The sequence below is a fragment of the Eurypyga helias genome, unplaced genomic scaffold, assembly GCF_000690775.1.
Source record: "Eurypyga helias isolate BGI_N326 unplaced genomic scaffold, ASM69077v1 scaffold21744, whole genome shotgun sequence".
Lineage (NCBI taxonomy): Eukaryota > Metazoa > Chordata > Aves > Eurypygiformes > Eurypygidae > Eurypyga > Eurypyga helias.
Genome location: NW_010247183.1, coordinates 8,114 through 8,348, shown reverse-complemented (window position 1 = coordinate 8,348; position 235 = coordinate 8,114). Strand labels below are relative to the sequence as shown.

The 235-nt window shown below is 64.7% G+C and overlaps 1 protein-coding gene across 1 annotated transcript in view; it reads left to right on the top strand.

Annotated features, from left to right (window-relative positions):
* Positions 1-235, top strand: part of LOC104508904 (sushi, nidogen and EGF-like domain-containing protein 1) — a gene marked incomplete at both ends in the record, with an annotated part of 12,734 nt that overhangs the window by 4,428 nt on the left and 8,071 nt on the right.

Here is a 235-nt window from a genome sequence, read left to right as displayed (position 1 = left end):
GGGGAAAGCCAACACCCACACACGCGAAAACCCCAGTACCCGTTCGGATGTGTGACTTTCCCGGCAACTGATCCGTGCCTGGCTCCCTGCCCACCAGCCTGCAGCAGGCAGGATGCCGCAGGTGGAGAGGAAGCGATGGGTTTTGAATCCCAGGGGAAGGACGGAGCGGGCAGGGCGGTCGCTTTGCCCTGTCGTGCCAGCACGTGGAGGGGCTGAGTGTTGACCAGGGGCACGG